The 19,848-nt window shown below is 36.8% G+C and overlaps 1 long non-coding RNA gene across 6 annotated transcripts in view; it reads right to left on the reverse strand.

Annotated features, from left to right (window-relative positions):
- LOC111932151 (uncharacterized) overlaps positions 1-19,848 on the reverse strand; it is a 287,756-nt gene that overhangs the window by 116,413 nt on the left and 151,495 nt on the right. For 3 of the 6 annotated variants that reach the window (XR_015289000.1, XR_002865972.2, XR_015288998.1), the window contains 3 exons: positions 18,684-18,816; positions 14,387-14,541; positions 2,457-2,568 (listed from right to left, as the gene is read on the reverse strand). This is a non-coding gene — a long non-coding RNA (uncharacterized LOC111932151). Of the gene's footprint in view, positions 1-2,456; positions 2,569-8,211; positions 11,501-12,507; positions 13,287-14,386; positions 14,542-16,138; positions 16,272-18,683; positions 18,817-19,848 lie in introns of those variants that run through there. The other 3 variants (XR_015288999.1, XR_002865968.2, XR_015288997.1) reach the window with 2 other exon arrangements.

Consider the following 19,848-nt stretch of genomic DNA (forward strand, 5'->3'; position numbering starts at 1 on the left):
ATAATTTTGTAGAGAAATCAATCTACAGAACTTATGGGTTCCTCAAAACACTTCATCTGTCATCACCCCATTGAACCAACACTATTTATTTGCTTTCTAAAGGAACTCTAATTGATTTATCTGTTACTTGGAATAACACCATGATAAATAAATTATCACTTAAACACGATGGATTACTAACATTTCCTTTTCTAATTATATTTATGACATATTACCATGTCTTGCTTCGTTAAAAGCTTGCATATGTTTTCCTTATCCCTATAATCTAATCTAAGGTGCAAAACCTGGACTTGTGCCAGTGAACCCCTTTATTAATATACTGCTGCACTAGCAGAGTCCATCTGGAGTTACTGTTCTGCTTGATGTCACACGGCAGATCCTACCTGCATGGAAGATGAAAGGACATTCAAGGCACATATCAAGGGATGACAGTTTTCTTTGTGATGAACCGCAGAGTCACAGCTTGTTAAGTAAGACTGTGACAGTGATAAAAGACAAAGCCATCATTTTATAGCAGAATATGGCCTATCGGTACATGACAAGCCATACTATCTCTGCTCACACATGCTGACATCTCATAATGCATTCTCCCAAGTGCCGGACAGAAATAGTCCCTGAAGACAGCACCACTAGAGAGTAATAGCATACTGCTTATCTGGGAGCAAATGAATGGAAAAAAACCTGAAGTGTACAATGTGTCCCTACTAAAATCACAGATAAAGTGAGCTTTCAGCTGAAAGTATTTTCTAATTTCATTAGAAGTTCAATTTCTTTCAAATCAAACAATACAGACAGTTATATTATCTTCATTGTCAACTATTTAGACCCTTTATATTGTGATAGTTTTTTAAATGTTGAAGGCACATTTACAAAAATCTATTGGGAGGCTTCTCTTTTTTGAGGGCTGTGCATCCATACTGTGGATACAGTCTTGCACTGTACTTAACATTCTTCACACTCTACATCTTCCCAGCCTGTCCAAATACCACTTACTGGTGCTCACAGGCTCCCAGGCTGCCCTGCAGGGTGAAAGCCCATGGGAATGTAGGTTATGGTGAGAGGCTAACAGCCAGACACCTCCCAGAGCAGGCAGCATAGAGGGACAGGGAGGGGACACTGTCAACAGAGGTGGCAGAAAGGAACTTGAGACTGGTACCCTGGAGATGGGAAGACTTAGTGTCTTTCTGGGGAGAAAAAATCCTGAAAGGAACATCAAGAAGGAAAATATTTAGCTTGAAAGAATAGGGAAATATGCAAAAGGGCTACAAACCAACAGCAGCAGGGGAGTATAAGGAAGAAGAAAACACCTTTTGCCTCTAAGAATACTTCTCAGTTAAGTCAGGCTCTTCCCTTGGCTTTAGCCTTTTGATAGTCCCCACACAAAAGGGGGCAAAAAAGTTTTCATGATATATTTTTGTTGCAGTTGGTAGAAATTGCAATCCACCTGAATGGAAGAAATGAATCTATCTGCTCTAGTGATTCCTATGAAACCTCTGGATCCTTATACTGTCACAAGGACACAGCAGCTCTCTTGCAAGTGCAGCTCATGGGGAGGGGCAGGGAACAGCAGTGCAATAAAAAAATAGAGTGATGTTCACAGTGCTGACCCTGTGTGACTGCAAAATTAGTGGTGATGTGATGATGTAAATGCTGTTTATCAGCAAGGAGCTGTCAAGGTGGTTAACAGGGGCATTCAGGCTGCGTATTAATCACATGGGCTAAACTGAGAAGTTCTCCTGGTGCTCTTGTACATTTGAGATGCATTGGCTGGGGGTTGTAAGTCTTCAAAAGTGCCAGGGAAAACTTGTCTGTCACTCTCCTCTCGAGTTGCATAGTACATAGGTCTCCTCTTCCTACTGTACATGCAGCCATTCCCTCACAGAATCTGTCCACCTAGCACAGCCAAGAATCCTATTCTCACTTGCCCTGTAACTCACCCATAAATAACCGCAAAATTCACTGGTTAATCACCTGCAAAATTTTCCTCTGTGATGTCTATAAAATATTGGTCACAAAGGTGAAGTGGCCCATGTCTTGAGTGGTGCCTGCCATACTGATCAGCATTTACTGTTTGCTTGTGCCCTTCCTTATCTGTTGACTTAATGTCTCTTATCTTCACACATAAATATTAAATTCTTTGGTATATTTGTAATAGTAAAATAAAAAAAAAATAGTAAGCACAATAAATAGCAGTAATGTTAGCTACTGTATTTAATAGTAAGACTCTTGATGACCATTTATATTGCTGCTATAGTTATCTCAGCATTTCTGATTTGTGTCACAGCTTTTGTTACATAGATGAATTGTTTTGTTGGGTTTTTTTGTTTTTGTTTTCAGTAGCTGACATAATCAAATAGATACTTTTAAAATTCTCCCTCTTCTCAGTTCTGGACTTCTAAATCTATATTGGCACTCAGGTCTCAGTATCTTTATCTCTATTTCTATATTTAGAGTACCTTCCTCATTTATCCTCCTTCCATTCTCATTTTCATGTCTTCCTTTTATGGTGATTCTCGGACCTGAAACTGCTCTCTCCCTCCGCTGATGTTTTGCAGGAAGCCCTCTCTTCTAGATGAAACAGAAAAATCATATTAAAAGACAAAATACTTCAGAATTAAGCCCTGAAAACTTTTCAGGCACTGCATCTGATATTTGACTGCCACACACTCATTAAGTACCTGTTTGGGAGAGATCTGAAGGATAAATTGGTCCAATCTCTCTTGACAAAAGCTGTCAAGACGTGTCTGCACTCTGTTCAGCTGAACCTTAAAAGCATCCAGTGTTGGGAAAGGTGTCCAGAGGTGAGGAGTCAATAGTTAAATAATGTAGAACATGCATACATGACCACAGTGTGGTACATAGAGCTGTCTTGATAACAGATTAGAAAGATCCCATAATACAGTGCTTTTGCATTGCTTAATACAAAATACAAATTGCTTAATACAAATACAAATACAAAGTTGCATTTTGCCATAATACAATGCTTTTGATGGAGTCCCACCATCTGCTATACCTCAGCTAATAAATCCTGTGTCTCAGCTTCACAAGAGCTTGGACAGATTGTTTCCCTTTCCAGACCAACCACCGCTCACAACTTGTCTCCACTCCTTCACTGGTGCAGTACAGACAGCCACAGCTAGTCTGAGGCAGGTCTCCATCCTGTAAAGTCTTAGGTATGCATTTACCTGGCTACAAAGGATGTGCAATGTCTTACCTCTTCTAATTTTATTGTGATCATGTTTTTGAAAGCTCTTAATCCAGAAGTTGTGTGATTATGTGAGTTCCAGTTTTCATTTGAAGAAAAACTCTTTAGAATTTAAAGAAGAATGTTCAAAAATCTGAATTCATTTAAAGAGCAAATCACCTTTTCTTGTTTTTCATTTTTTCCTGATTTTTCAGACATTTTAATGATTTTGGCACATTCTGTTCTAGATGATTTACAATTGGAATTAGCTCTACTAAAACACTTCATTGACTTGAACTGAATTTTTAGTTTGTGAGCTCGTGACAAAGATCACACTTTTTCACACATTCTGACATATGCATAAATTTAAAAAGTATATCAGTATTAAATTCTCAAGAAATGTTATAGCTTATCTTCTAGCCAAGCCACCACACAGTTTTGAAATTGGAAAGGACAATTTTTTTTTTATGATGACAATCATATTTTCACCTGAAAAAAAATCTTTATTTTTAGAAATTCATAAAGCATAGCTAGCTTTTTGCTAGAGTTTTTAAGCTTTATGCACACTGTGGTTCCAACAGGGACTCCAAGTGCCAAAATGCCACAAAAAAAGACTATTTCCTCAAGACTTTCAGCTCAGTGAGAGACAAAAACTGCTGTGTAAAGTGCTGCAAAATTGTGTAAGAAAAGAAGCCATAGTGAGAATTACCACTCAGCTTTTAGATCAAAAAGGCTGATTAAGAACTGGAGGTTTTGGGAAGATTTTCAAACAGAATTGATGCCATAAATAATCAGAATTTTCCTGACCATCTTGGTAAACTGATTGAATATTGCCTCACGTGATCACTTTTAATATTGAGGCAGGCTTCATATATATTTAGAAAGAGATAGCCTAAAGCCTAAAGCTACCCCTGGAGACCATTGCTGTTGGGTAAATATGAAAACACAGAGAATGTGTATGTTGATGACTGAGCCCTGCCATTGTTCAGGTTAGCTCTTCATTGTTTATCTTATGAAGAAGCTCCTAGAATTACGCAGAAGAGTGCCAACAATTTGAGATATTTTCCACACAGGGCAGGAGCTCTAGGCTCTATCTGTAGCTCTTGAGGGGGCAGAGGCTGCCAGAGTGATCAGGCTTCACTCTGCCTGCTGTAGCGTAGGACCTGGGGGTCTGCAATTACCACACATTCTAGGGCAGGCTGCAAAGAAGCAATCTGTAATATCAGAACACTTCCTTTAACAGAGCCATGGGATGGAAGAAAAGCACGTACTAGAAGCAGTGAAGGACTAGGGTTAGATGTCAAATGACTAAAATTTCCCAATTTTCTGTTTCTCTGTACAAGTTGTTTTAGGTTCACTGGTGTCTCAAAGCAGGAGCAATAATGAATGTCAGGAAGACTTGCAGGAGTCAGGAACAGCCACTGGAATATATTTGAGACATTTGGTCATTCCTTTACCATGGTCCTGATCATATCTGAATATTCAAAAATGTACATGGGGGTTTTTCATGCAGCAAAATGGGTGGATGATCAGAGTTTTTGGATTTGCAATGCACAGTGAATATAAGATAACCTCCTCCTTGTCAAGGATAAGTTGTGAACTTACTGATGCTTTTCGGAAGTGGAGTAAATTACTTCACACATTGCTAGCTAAGAGAATTTGCAAAAGGAGTTAGTGTGGAGTAGTTTATGAGCTTGAATTCACACTTCAATTTTTTTTCTTTATGGTAACTTTTAATGTAGAGAAGAATTCAGTCATCTTAATTCTGAGAGTCTAAGTTCGAAAAGTGACCAGAGATTTTAAAAAATGTAATGTAATATTCTTGTGGTTTTTACTGTAATGCCACTCCTCCATAGGCTGAATGGCATACTTTTCAGTTAGTTCTGATTTCAAGGGTGACAGTATAAGATATTTTTTTTGAAAAATAAATATAGTGTTAACATGGGCTGTTGACCTGTTACAGACAGCTGAAATAAGAAGAAATTCTAGAAAATTAGTATACTAATTAGTGTACTGATAGTACTGAAGGTCTTATGTAACTTCTTATTGTTTAGTTTTTGCATCTTCCCCAGGGTCTTGTCTTGCTTAATAAATTCAAAGCCAAGGGAATCCTGCCTCTTGTAAAGCTGGAACTTCTGAATCCAGACCTCTTTGGCACATGAGGAAGAACCCAGCAAGTGAAGCACTTCCCACCAAATCCTGCTGTCATTCCAGATGCACAAGGATTTTTAAAAACATGAATCTTGCTCAGGGCTTTATGCAGTCTGGTTTTGACACTCTCCAAGGATGGCAACTGCACAAAATAATCTGTAAAGAAGCAGGCTTTTAGCCATATTTTTAATTGTTTTGTTCAAATTCACACTACATTTAAAATGCTCATGGAGGTGGAGTGCTAGTGAACTTGTCAACCTGTTTGAAATGTGCTGAATCACAGAAAAAGTGAGGATGCTTACTTAGAGAAGGTGTCCTGGGCTAGAAAGCTTGAGTAGTATTAAACTAAATAAAACAAGATTCTTTCAGAGCCCTCACAGGATCTACATCATCACTTTCCACAAGGTCCTAATACAAAGCATTTTATCCAAAATTCTACGCTTTTCAACCTAGTAATAACCTACCTATAAAAAACTAATTTCTATGTCCCTAGGCTAGTTAAAGATAAAAGGGCAATCAATTGGATAGAGTTCAGTGACTCTAAGCAGAAAATGAGAAATAAAAAACAGTAAAAAATAATACCTTAAATTTACTTCTTTTAATTTCAGTGCTCTTTTAGACTGTTTTAGGTATTATTTAATTTAAGTAACCCATACAGCACAATTTTAGGTGTTTTCCGAATAACGATCAACTAGTATTCCTCTTTAAAAACATTCTTTGCAAGTTCAGCTTTGTTACTTGATACCTGATTTTCCAAAATGCTGAGCACCTGCAGCTCCCAGTGGCTTCATTTTCACAGTAACCACAGTTTCCCAGGAAATCAGGTCAGAGCACACTTGCACTCACGTGGCAAGGCCCCAGTTTTCAGTGGAAAACTATACATTTTGAAGACTAGGGCATTTTTTATTTTGCTACACCTTCTACCAAGAAGTGTCTATTTTTCCACAGCAGATGCTGGAGCCCTGTCCTTTTAAGCTGCCAACATCCCAGATTCTGTTTCCAAGCTCATCTATTTAAAGAGTGAGAATTGTCATGCTGGAAAGTACCTTAAAAATAGGGGTCTGGTGCAGGGCCTATACCCAGCTCCCTATTTATTCCATTCTGTACTCCAATGGCAAGGAAAAATAAATTATGAACAGATGCTTGCTTCTGCCCTGCTCTGGATTCCAGCCAGACAGACTGTTTGAAAGGTGTAATACAAGAAGCTGCTGCTTTCTAAAGGTACAGATATTTATTCACAGGAACAAGAGAACTGAGATAAAAAAGGTAAAAGAATTAGGACTCTGAAAAGTACAATTTTATAGAGGCTGCCTACAAGGTGACACAGCTTTCTACCTCTCCATATGCAGAAGCACCTTCTACAAATCCATACTTGTGCTATATAATCTGAGGAACTTGGGCAAATCAGGCTAATGCAGAGTTCCTTGTTCCAGTGACTCTGCAGAGCACAACTGGAAAATAATTATTCACTGCAAAAAAGAGTGTATGTGACATTAATCGAGATTATAAAAAGCTAACTACTTCAGGGGCTAAAAAATTGTGCTATCCCAAATTCTCATTAATAGCATCCAATTACTGTCTGTGGTTACGTAACGGTTCATCTCACTATGTGGCCACTTACTGCTGGAGTCTGTTGCTGCTCAGCATAAATTGCACAGAGCACAGTGTGTAAAGGCACTAATGGCATTTGCTTTGCATTTTGCAGTACAAGGATAAACAAAAAGATATTCTGAAACAAAATTGCAAGCTGGGGGGAGAGGTCATTCCAAGCAAATTTTTAAATTTTTTTATGTTTTTAAATTAGTTCAGTTGAGAGGGGTTTGGGAATTTTTGTTGGTTGGTTTGGGTTTTTTTGTAGCAAAAACATATGATCGTTACGAGGTGTAAAAGAAAGTAAATGTTTTCTGTTTGAAATATGTGGTATAAAGTAGTACACTATCACATAAAACAAGCCATTAATTTTAGAGGGTTTATTCCCCTGAATGCTATACAAATATTTCAGCTGATCTCAAAGTGCACATCATTAGAATATGGGAACTTTTACTGAGCAGTCTGCGTGTGGGCACTGACCAAATAAAATGTCAATGAGCCTCTACTGATAAGAACAAGCAGAGATAAAGTGGATGGAAAGATCTTTGAGTCAGTAAATACTGCAAACAACAATCATAGCAGGTCAGGCAATTATCACAAGGGGAAAAAAACACTGATAAGTCCAGCAAATAAAATGTGATCCCCTCATAAGCCACGAACATCAGAGAGAATGACAGCAGGCTAAAGCTGGGGTTCACAGGCCATTAACCTTTCTGAGTGGAGGGCCAACTATTGCTGTGGCACCAAATCCAACAACCGGTCTGTTTGTACAGCAAATTACCTATTTCCTTTGTAGAAGGGAAAACAGAGTGTTTGAGAAGTAAAGCTACTGTGAGAATCAAGGAAACAAAATCAATGAGCCAAAACATGAAGAAGCAGTTGCAAACTGAAACAATGAAAAAAAAAAAAGAGTTATGAAAGATAAAAGCCAAAGACTGAAGCAGCAGGAGAAAAAAAGAATAGGCTGTAATGATTTCTGAGAGGATGGTTTTTCATTTTCTTCATGGTTAATGGCGAGAATTCATTGACCCCTGCTGCAGCAGGATCAGGATTCTTAAGATGGGAACAAAAATGGCTAAAAAAGAACAAAAAGCAGAACAAGTAGTGAAAAGATTCAGTGCAAAAAAAATCCAATAAATACTAATTCTTCCCCCATTATAAACATAATTTCTGCCTGTGTTGGAATGGAGATTTCAATTTGCTGCTATATACTAAAAAATAATAATTTAGCAAGCAGTCACCACTGGGTTTTTTGCCATAAAGAACAAACCGTTTAACAACTCATATTCTCATAATATTAACATTTATTAATCTTCAACATACTGTCTGGGGTCTTAAAGTACACAGCTGATCCTCAACTCCTTCGGAAGTGTCTGCAAAATTCCCTTCCTAGAATGTAGTGCATAAGGTAATCCTAAGCAAATAGATATTATACTATAATGGTGGTATCTGCTGCTATTGAGTTCAAGTTCTGACATTTTCTACATAAGGAAAAAAATGTCTCCTGCTTTACATAAATGAACATATATCATGAGTTACAATATGAGTTGACAGATATAATTATGAGTTGACAGATAGTCAAACTTATTTCTGGAAATAACCCAGACACCCTATATTATTTAAGATTTTTTTTTTAACTATCCCTGACAAGTTTTCTGGGATAAAAGCAGTATTGTAAAATCAGAATTCAGCCTTGTAAGTAAGCTACTATTCTGCTATATCCAGAAGAGCCCCAACGCATAAGTCGAATATTAGATATTCAATGCTTTTCTTTCAAAGCACATATTAGCTTAACAAGGATCTGTGTTATAAGCCATATTAATCATGTGTTTGCAAACAACAGCTTTTATCAACATTGATTATTTTTTTAATAGAATTACAAAATCAATAGGTCAAAGTTAGTAGATGCAATATATTTAAATTTATAATGCATTTATATTTAAATTTTGAAATTAAACTTTAAAGAGTAGCTTGCATAAAAGGATTTCGACAGAGTGAAATCATAACTGAGGGGTATCAATATGTGTAAATGCATCAGAATAGTGTAAGAGGCTAGCTAGAAAGAGAAATCATTATTAATAAAACAATTATGGTTCAATTAAAAAATTTAAAGATCATAGCTTCAAGAAAAAGTTTCATATACACATACATGTAAGAAAAGGAAGAAATCTTTAAGGATAGACATTCGTGACAAAACAGAATAACAATTCAAACATAAATATTTAGCATAATATAAGGATAAACTAAACAGGTGCATGTTGCTCAATTTTTCAAGCAATGTAAAAACTCAATACCAGGTAAATGTACAAAACAAGAAATGTCCCAGAAAAAGATCTATACCATGATCAAAGGCTCAAAAAGAAGTAACCAATGTATAATTGAAATGTTCAGGGAAAGAAATATATGCAGAGAAGAACTTGAGAAGAATGAGATTGTTTCTGATATGAATTTTCCCCCAGCCCTACAGATAAATTCTTAAAATCTGAGATATTTTCAGAGGAAAAGTAAATAAGAATGGGTAAGGAGATAAACTAACATGAGTGCAGAGACTGACCACATGGGTATCAAATATACATTTTGAGTACCTGAAACTAATAATGGACTCCCAGATCCAATATTGCATCCCTTGACTTCTGCACTTATCAGGTCAGGATGATTTGCAGATGCTTCATCTGGAACACTGCAGGCTACAGCATGGCAAGGCCCCTATGGCCAGAGACCCTGGCACTCCCTGCCATGGGGGTAGCACAGCTGCAGCCAAAGGTACAAGGATTTTCTCCTCTTGCTCTCAAAAATGCACCTGAAGGCATAAATAGTGTTGAAAGCACTTTTCTTTGAGACAGAGTCTGTGTGTTTAATGCTTTCTGATGAAGAAACTGAACTCATACCCTAACTTGTGAACTGAGTGAACTCTAGAATAAGATAGAAAAGGTGAACAGCATTGTCATTTTCTCCAGTAATTTAAAAAAGGAGAGACTGCAGAAAAGCGTAGCCTGTTTCTGTAGATGTGCTTTTGGCACACTGCAAAGAAACTTCTTAGGTTAAGTCTCAGAGTCAATTAAAGTGAAGGAATGTCTGCTTCTGGGGTTCCAGTCATATTTAGAAGGAAAATAAGTAATAAGATGGCTACATAGACAACATCTCCTCTTAGCATCTACAGAAGCACAGGCTTATGTGCTTAGGGATTTTAAGATGGAACAGGGAGCTCCTTATTGAATTTAGGCTCCACAAACGTTAAATAGTGGCTGAATTGATTTAGATAATTTGTATCTACTCAGCTGTTGTCTTAGGTGCCTAAATCCTTTCCTGGAACTGGACCAGGAGAGAGCATTGTGCTGTTAAGTGCCCTGCTTTTACAGAAAATCAATGCCTAACTATCATATTTTCATTTAGAAGATCCTCCCCCAGCATTTGTATAGCTTGCCATTATACAGCTGATTGGACACATTATAAATGCTTAAAGATATTGAAGAGCCTTAACAAGGACAAAAATGCAATTATTTAGTTTAGTAGGAGAGTATGAAAATCAGAAGAAAATTCATGTATGTAGGAACTATTGAGAATTTATTGTATTCAGATGAGGAACTACTATGGACTTACAAAAATGGCAGAAACTTCTTAATTTCTATTATTTAAAAAGAGAATAAACAAATCACTGATAAGTAGAAGAAATATGATATTGCTAGGCAGCTGATGTTGTGTGTCACCTTTTCATCTTAATGATGTGACCTGATGGAATCAGCTCTCTTTTCCATTCCGAATATGTGATTCTGAAGCAATTAGTGATTATCAGAGAAACCTGTGGGAACATGACCTGTCATGGGGCTGCTATTTTCTTGCCAACAACTTTGGAATTATCAGGTTTTACTCATTTGATCCAGGATGGTAAATCCCTGCCTGGGACCTTCTGAAGATAATATTTTTCTCATAAGTAAATAAAGTAATGAACACAGAACAAGGTGAGGTGCCACTTTTTGTAAAAGTGATAAAACCTATCACACAATCAATAGCACAAATGCTTTAAGAGAGAACATCCATTATCCTCTCTTAAAATCCAAGGGAGAGGAAATGTTGAGCTCCATTGTTCTTCAGCTATGTTTCTCCATACTTCGGGAACATTTTAAAATACAGAAGGTTGACCAACAAGCATTAAACTCTGAGTGCCGATCTTTGCTCAGAAGGTCTGAGCAGAGACACACCTCATGAAAAGCAAATCACTGAAGTCTGGTCCACTGCAGAATCTCATTTTCCTTATTTCTCTGTAAGATGATTGGGTTGGCCCCAAAAGCTAACCATATCCTGGGCTGCAACCAAAGCAGCATGAACAGCAGGTCAAGGGAAGTGATTCTGCCCCTCTAATCTGCTCTGGTGAGACCCCACCTGCAGCACTGCATCCAGCTCTGGGGTCCTCAACATAAGGACACAGAACTGTTGGAACAAGTCCAGAGGAGGCCATGGTGATGATCAGGGCTCTGGAACACCTCTCCTGTGAAGATGGCTGAGAGAGCTGAGATTTTTCAGCCTGAAGAAGGCTCTGGGCAGATCTTATTTCAACTTCCAATACCTGAAGGGAGCCTACAAGAAAGATGAAGAGGGACTTTTGTCAAGGCCATGTGATAATAGGATAATCAGTTTAAACTGAAGGAGGGTAAGTTTCAGTTAGATATTGGGAAGGAATTCTTTATTCAAAGGTTGATGAGTCACTCTGAGTCCAGAGAAGCTGTGGATGCCCCATCCATAGAAGTGTTCACGGCCAGGCTGGATGGGGCCCTGAGTAGCCTGGCCTGGTGGAAGATGTCCCTGTCCATGGAAGAGGGGTTGGAGCTGGAGGATTTTTAAGGTCCCTTCCAACCAAAAGCATTCTATGCTTCTATGACAAAAAGGACAGAAAAACTATCATGCAAATAGAGAAAGCTACTGACCTCTGGAGATACATAGTATCTCCTTCAGGGTAACTTCTTTGCTTAAGGGAGTTATCCACTGGCCAATTTGTCCAGCAAAGCACACAACTTTTCAAAAATATATTCATATATTTCAGTACAAATAATAACATTAATTTTAAAAATATATAATTTTTAAAAAGCACATAATTGGCAGGCATTATACACAAACTTGGTAAAGCTATTTCACCCAAAATATATTCCCTAACAAATAACACTATTATTTTTTTAAAAAAATTGTTTAGAAGTTATTCCTGTTACGAGTATTTTTCCAATTCACTTTTTTCCCCTACATTTTCTTCAATACACTTTCCCTATAATTTTTTTTTAATTTATTAAAGCCTTATCTTTCTACTTAAATACATGGATTTTTATAAAATGAAAAATGTGAAATCCCCATTGGTAAAATACAAAATGGAAAGAAAAATGGGAAATGGGTCAATCTTGAGCTCTATTAAATGGAAAGAGCTTTAAAATGTCAGAACACCAGATGCATTTTGACAGGTAAATGTAGTTAAACTTATCAATAGTGAAAAGTTCACTGTATAGACTTCCAAAAAGATTAGCAAACAAAAGAAACAATAACCTTTTTTTTCTCTTTTTTTGTTTGTTTATTTGTTTGTTTTTTTAAGCCAAACTTACCTTTTCTTGCATCCTGAGTTAGTCTTGAATGCTTGGAGTCAGTTTGCATTTAAGATGCAGAGTGCACTGTGAGTCTGATAATAAATTATTTAAATGAAAATTGCTTCCATTTCCAGGAGATCTTAGGAATACGGTGAATATAAATCTATGCAGGAGCATATTAAAGTCTCTTTTTATTCACAGCAAAGGCTTTAAAAAACATTGAACAATAAGAACCAAAAATGTTGACTCTGTCCTATATCTATTATATTAATAGTTTACTAATCAGTGTACAGGAAGGTATTTACTTTGTAGAGTCCACTCAAAGACATCAGAAGAACTTCCTGAAGGCAATACACATTGACTTTCAAACAGACAATATTTCCCTTAAAAGATACTGTATTAATTTTCCAAGTAATTACTGAACTTTTAGGAAAAAACTATTCAAATAATCCCAGGGTTTGTACAGTTTTTTTAACAAGCATACCTGGATGACTCCTTATTTTTTAAATACTTTAATTTTACTAACAGGAAATAGAGCCTCACAGAAACATAAGGGGCTTTTGGCTGCATTGGCTGCAGCCTGCCAGGTGCACCTCTGTCAAATCCAAGCCAACATCTTAAAAGGCCAGGACAAAGCTGCAATGCGAGTGCGAGGATGCACAGCAACACAGCCGCTCTCCCCACATTCTGTGTTGTGTCCTCTGCTGGTAAACTTTAGGTATGAGGGGCTGCATCTTCTTCACCCATGCCACACCATCTTTCTCCTTCTGAAGGCAGTGGTTATCCTAAGAAGTCTCCTGCTCAGTAAAGGGAGAAGAGCTTTTGGCACAAAGGTGACAGGCAGACCTCACAGTAAATACATGAGTATCATATAAAGGACTGAGCCTGTTTCTTGTCTTCATAACATTTATTTTTCAGTAATAACAGGAGGAGGACTAAGATCTGTGCCTACAGTGTTGTTTTCTGTTCTGCCATGCTATTCATAAATAACAAATTCCCAATAAAGTCCTGGTATAGCTAACTTTGTATTATCCCTCCTTTATTTTTAAAATACAATAAAATAGAGCAAGCTTGTTATCAACTATCAGAACATGCATGGTGGCAGAACCTCTGCTTAGATGCATCTGGGCTCAGAGGCCCAGGGCAGTTGGAGTTAGAACAGTCCCAGGCAAAGAAAACATAAATGTCCACCAGGAGAACAATTTATGTCTTCTAGAAAACTGTGGTCATCAAAATCACATGACACGTTCATGCTTCATTGCTGAATAAATGTAATTTTCAATCAGTTTTGAATCTATTACATAAATTTATGTGAATTCTGGCAAATCTTAGGGATTTCTGTTCACTGATTCATCACACATCTCATGACAGATATAATATTCTGCCTAAAACATACATTGTTAGAACTAGTTCTAATAGAGAGTCAGTCACAGGCTTCTTTAGATTAAAACCCAGACATTTGGGGTTTTCATCTGTATACGTGTTTTTATTTTTGTTTTTAAGGCTACAAGCAGTTAATTATATGTTAGTGATAACCAAGACCACTGAATGATTATTCATTATCTGTCAGAACTAGTCAAATAAAAAATGTCCATTAATATAATCAGTAATTATATCTCATATTACTCATAAGCAAACTATCCAACGTTTGTCCCTGTTCCATAAATTTTCTGTACATAATAGTCACTAAACAAAAAAAAAATCAAGATCTGTTTCTGAAAATCTCAGATAAATTATCCATAAATATTTGTTTAATTAACCAACTCTATTACCTGTCATTTCTCTAAGCAGATGTTAAATATTCCCCTGACTTCTTTCCTAAGCAAATTAATATCTGGTTATATACTTTTTTTTTAGTATGTGCCACGGTAACATGATTTTATCCTCACTTTCTTACCTGTGGTCAGGTACTGGTTCAGAGCAAATGATGTCCAGTCACAAGTCTTTATTGTCAGCCAAATAAAGTTTCTCCAACCATGAACAAATACTTTGTTTTCTTTCCTTAGTTCTCTCCCAGGTTCATTCAGATTAAAAATACTGTTGTATATATACCTTGAAAGGTAAAAAAAATACAATCCAGAAATCTGATCTGTTTAATTAGTTTCTATCTGATGAGTTATTTCCTTTTTTTGCTCAAAAGTGTTTAAATGTGTTTTCTAACCAGTAGTATGGGTACCTTACATGCTAATATTTAAAGAGAATATCCTAAAATCTATTTTCAAGTCTAAGACAATCAGGGCTGGGTCGAGATAGCTCAGGATATTTCCAACTCCTAACCTTGGCAGCATCTCGTTGTCCTATTGGAGTGATAAAGGCAGAAAGACTTCATCGTTTCCCATAAATACATAGGTATTTTTATTCCATCTAAAAGAATATGAAACCTTCTTTTTTAAGAAATTGGGAGAAGAAACAAGTGCTTCTAGTTCTAACACTTACCCTAAGCAGCTACAGCAACTCAGGGACTCAGAGAAACAGGAGGACAGGTGATGAGACATTTCCTGTTCTCGAAGTACAGAAGAGGGGACCCTCTGTTGGGCTGGTAATAGCAGGGTTCCCCCAGTGCCTTACTCAGATTTCTTAAGTAGCATCATCATTTTATGTGTACATAATTTGGGGTTCCTTCTAAAAGAGAAAGTTTTGTCCTCCACCAATTCTTTTTCTAGGTTGATTTTAACCTGAACTGTGAATACATGAACACTTGTTCTGGCATACGGGAGTAGGCGGCACAGGAGCAAAACAAGACAGAGATGGGAAAGGATGGATTTTTTGGAAACATATATAATTAGTGCCAGCTTCTGAAGCTGTGATATTAAAGTCAGCACCCCAAAACAGTGGTGCTCTGGAATAATCTCTCTTAGATCTACTAGGTAAGATGCCAATAAACTTAGTAACTGAGATTTGTTTAGCTATCACAGCAAAGAAAGACTTCTGCTGATTTATGAAGGGTGAGACACTTAAGTCCTGCTAGATAATTCCAAAATCTGATGACCATGCAAAAAATCTGACATTGTTTTCCTTAATCAAAAACTGGATATTATGATGGGACTGTTCTAATTATCGGAGTTGAATCACTTCTAGAATCACATAATTATTAAGTTGAAAAAACCTCTAAGATCATTGAGTCCAATCAACACTGAAAATGCTATGTTTCAGTGTCAATACAGAGTCTTGATGCCTTATATGGAGGGTGTATTCCTATGTATTTTAGTCCACTAACTTTTTTAGTGTCTTTTTTAAAGTCAACATGAGCTTTCATGTGGTCATATTTCCCAAGTTTTATTTTTCAATAAAAATTAAATAATTTAGCCAGGTATCTGAATAACACAAAATGGTACAGCCCTGATGAAATCAGCACATTTATTGATCTTTTATTCCAGAGATGGATGCACTTTATTAAAATATTCCTTAAACATCTTGTGACATTTAGGGATTTAACATAGAAAGAAAAAGATTTTCCATCAAACTCAGTGGCCACAGGAGAGAAATAAGCACGTATAATGCCTATGATCCCTTCATATGCCTAATAGGTCACAGTTTTCAATTGATGGTTTTATTCTTTGTTGCTTCAGTGATATCTGACACCACCGAATAACACTGAATTGCTCAGAATTTATGCCAAGCTAATAGAAAAAGTCACTCATTTTCTTACCTGCCCATGTATATGAGGTTCCTTCTGGCAAGTTTTATTCTTTTTTTTCCCCATATTCTTTGCACGTATCCAGGGAATTACCACTTTGTCTACTGTCATCCACTGTTTCTATGCTCCTTCTGTGTGAAACAGTCTAATTGCACAGTTTAGATTTCACTTATTCAAATGCCCCATTTTGTGATCAAAGTAAAAGTCTATTTATTTTGCCTGTATTTTTAATCTAAAGCTAGCTAATATTTAACTACAGGTCAGGTAAAACTTTCCTGTTTAATGTTGTCTCACTATGACAAAGTTCAGATGATAATTAGGCAATAGACATTTATAAGGAGTGTCATATTTATATTCCACTTTGCAATTTACCATAGCATTTTCATAGTTGGCATGATTTAATGGGCAACTCTTTGTGAACTTGTAGTTATCTAACTGAAATTGAGTATTTGATCAATTTCTTTAAAAATAAAGCATGATCAATGTCACAGAATATTTTCATAGATGTAATGCTCCTCCTTATCTAAAAATGTGCAACAATACTTCACAAATAATTTCCAAAGTCTTGCCTATTTAAATACCAAATTATTTCTTTATTCAGAAACAAAATTTTAAAAAGGAGATGAACTATTTTCTAATTTTCTCAATGTGAATCAAGAACCAAAGCAATACTAACATAAAAAGAAGAAATTTGGGTCAACAAGTACCTGAAAAATTTAATTTATGCTCATCCAAATAAATAGTAGAAATAACCTGGCTATCCCTATCGGCTTGCTGGCTTTTTTTCTATTGGTAGTTTACATAATGAAAATAACGATGTGAAATCTAAAATGTACATATCCTGCAGAGCTACACCCTTTCTCTTGCTGCCATTTCACAGAATCACAGAATGCACTGATTTGGAAGGGACCCACAAGGATCATTGAGTCTAACTCCCTGCCCTGCCCAGGACCATTCCCAAGAGTCACACCATGTGCCCGAGAGGATTGTCCAAATGCTTCCTGAACTCTGTCAGGCTTGCTGCTGTGGCCACCTCCTAGAGAGCCTGTTCCAGTGCCCAGACACCTTTTGAGTGAAGAACCTGATTCTACTCCAAGAAAGATATCAGAAATGGTGTAGCCATCAGAACTATGGCAGTGACTGTCCCTCAGTACTCAGAACCAGTGAGGCCACACCTCGCATCCTGTGCCAGTTTTAGGCCACTGTCTCCTAGAAAAACACTGAAATGAAGGAGCTTTTCCAGAAAAAGGGAACAAAGTTGATGAAGGGTCTGGAGCACAAGTCTCATGAGATACAGCTGAGGGAGCAGGAATCATTTAGCCTGGAAAAAAATAATAGAGGCTTGAGGGGCCTCATCGTTCTCTGCAACTCTCTGAAAGGAGGTTGCAGCAAGGGGGGTGTCAGCCTTCTCTCCTGGTTAACCAACAATCAGATGAGAGGAAATGGACACAAGTTGCTCCAGAAGAGGTTAAGGTTGGATAAAGGGAAAAATTTCTTCACTGAAGGGTTGTCAGGCATTGGAATGGGCTGACGGGGGAACTGGTTGAGTCACCATCCCTGGAGGCATTTAAAAGACATGTGGTCGTAGCACTTAGGGACATGATTTAGTGCTGAACTTGGCAGGTTAACAGCTGGATTCCATGACCTTAAATGTCTTTTTCCCAAACTAAATGATTCTATGATTTTAAGATCAATTAAAGTAGAATTCTTCACATATGTTATTTATTCATTCCTGTTTATTTCTAATGCCTTTGGTTGGTGACTGACTGAATTGGCAATAGCCTTGCATTGAAATGTAGATCTTAGGTACTTCGTTTCAAAGTGCTAAATTATCACTGCTTGGTTTCTTTTCAGATTCCTGGGTACATGCCATTTAAAAATGTAAACACCCAGCAGACATGATGTAAATATGCAAAGATTTTAGTCAACACACTGTTTGGGATTCCTCTCACATTAACAAGGACAGTACAGACAATTACCAACTCCAGGTGTTTAGATCTCTTAAAATCTGTAACACACGTGCAGGAAAACTATGTTTCTCTTTAAATAAACATTTTCTATTAGAGGTTTCTTACCCAGACTTGCATAACACATTTATTTCCCTGGGTCATTTTCCATTTTACAGCAAATAGATTATAGACAGAACATAGCAATCTGACAGCAGCTTTTCCCTCCATCGATAGCATTTCTATTTAAAGATGAGGATTCAAAATCAGTATGGAAGGTACATGCTCTCTTTTCTAAAGGGAGTCAGTACACCTGTACATAATTCATCACTTCCATTAGTTTAGTAAGGCCAAGTTTAAAAATCAAGGAAAACTTGGCACTAAGTCTTTTCATTTGAATGTCTATTGTTCTGCAGGTGCAAGTCCATATCTTTACTTAAAGCCAGCTCTATTCTCTGACCATATTATTTGCCTACAGGAATCCTGCTGGCACCAGCAACTGGTGTCTAAGGAGAGGGGATGAGAATCTTGAGAATACAAGGATCTTCCATTACATTGTTGAGCTTGTATCATCAAAAATCTAACAAAAACTAGACGAAAAAAGGACTCACATATAGTTGCTGCTTCAATTGAGCTTGCTTGAGCCCTAGATATTACTGGAAGGCAAGGCTGGTATTGTTGCTATAAAACTTATTTTGCCTCTCTTTTCCACTTGCTTATTCTTCCACTTTGTCCTTGTGTTCTCTGTTAAAAAACAAAGAGCTCATTTAAAGTGGTTAATAGGTATGGCCACATAGATAACAGTATGACAGCAAATTAATCAAGCATGGGTTGGTATCAAATCCAGAAACTGAACGAAACTTTATGAGAAAGTAAATTTTCATCCAATGAAATGAGGAGTATATGAATCCCAAAAAGCTATCAAAATCACACCTGAATAATGCTATTATGCAGTTTGCTGCTACTTCTCAGTGTGAGAATACAGAAACCTGCTGCAGTTACTAACTTGTGAAATGGAGACTTAGCATAAAATACATATAAAATGAATAACTATCATAAAATATGCTGGAGTGCAGTTTAATTTCCCTGATAAAATTTTATATTCTGCTTTCTGACATTCTTGGCTGATTGATTTAAACAATGCAGACTTCACACTATCTTAAAGGTTAAGCTGAAATGAATAGCCTGGCAGAGTCATGGTCCATGACCCACAGTACCTGTCTTCATGGATGATTTCTGATGAGCACAGCCCAGAGTAAATACACTCTTGTAGATTGCTTGTTCCTGTGACCATAATTATAGCTACACTGTCTTTCAGGGATTAACTTCTGTGTAACTTGCAGGTTTTTTTCTTTTATATTATAGTTAGCTTGGAAGCAAATACAAATATGATAGTGATATTGTGATCACAGAAACATTGAAGAGCCATGTGATTCTATATCCAAAAGTTGGGAGAATTTTCACAAAAAATATTGTCCTTGAGGCAGATATCTGTATCTAGTTATAAGGTTAATGGGCTATGAAGGTAGGAGACCACTCCTTCTCCCAGTAATCTATTTATTTGTTTCAAGTATTTGTAAAAGAAAATATCCCAATTGCAGCAAGTGGAACTTTCACCTAATTTATAAGAAAAAAAATTAAAACAGAATTTTCAAGTCCTATTAGGCATTTAATGAGCCTCTTACTAGATTCTTTCACTTTTTCCTCCATCTCATTTTAAAGATAGAAATAGAATTGCCTTGGAAATTTGAATTTCAAAGCTAGAAATAGAATTAA

This window comes from Cyanistes caeruleus, chromosome 7 (assembly GCF_971803275.1).
Source record: "Cyanistes caeruleus chromosome 7, bCyaCae1.hap1.1, whole genome shotgun sequence".
Classification (NCBI taxonomy): Eukaryota; Metazoa; Chordata; class Aves; order Passeriformes; family Paridae; genus Cyanistes; species Cyanistes caeruleus.